We start from the raw sequence: 463 nt of genomic DNA on the forward strand, positions 1-463 counted from the left end.
TTACACACAACAAGTCCCCATCCCTCCAACACTCCCCTTCCCTTCTCCAACACCTTTGCCCACAACTCACTCCCCCTCCACCAATACCCCTACCCCTTCTCACAACTCCATCTCCCTCCCTCCTCCAATACTCCCCCCCTCCACCAGTACCACTCCCCTCCCCCTACCCATCCCTACCCTCACCCTACCCTCCCACGTACTCCTACCCACCCCTCCACCGGTACAACCCTCCCCCCTCCCCTTCTCCGCCCTCCCCCCTCCCCTTCTCCGCCCTCCCCCCTCTCCCTCCCACGTACTCCTACCCCTCCCTTTCCACCGGTACCACTCCCCTCCTCACTCTCCCCCCTCCCCCTCCCACGTACCCCACCCCCCCACACCTCTGGAATATGAGTCACGTAAAAACGACTCTTGCTTCTTTGTCCCCCCTTGACGAGCGAGAGACAAATTGTTTTCGCATTTTTGA

Source organism: Penaeus monodon, chromosome 31, assembly GCF_015228065.2.
Source record: "Penaeus monodon isolate SGIC_2016 chromosome 31, NSTDA_Pmon_1, whole genome shotgun sequence".
NCBI classification, from domain to species: Eukaryota; Metazoa; Arthropoda; class Malacostraca; order Decapoda; family Penaeidae; genus Penaeus; species Penaeus monodon.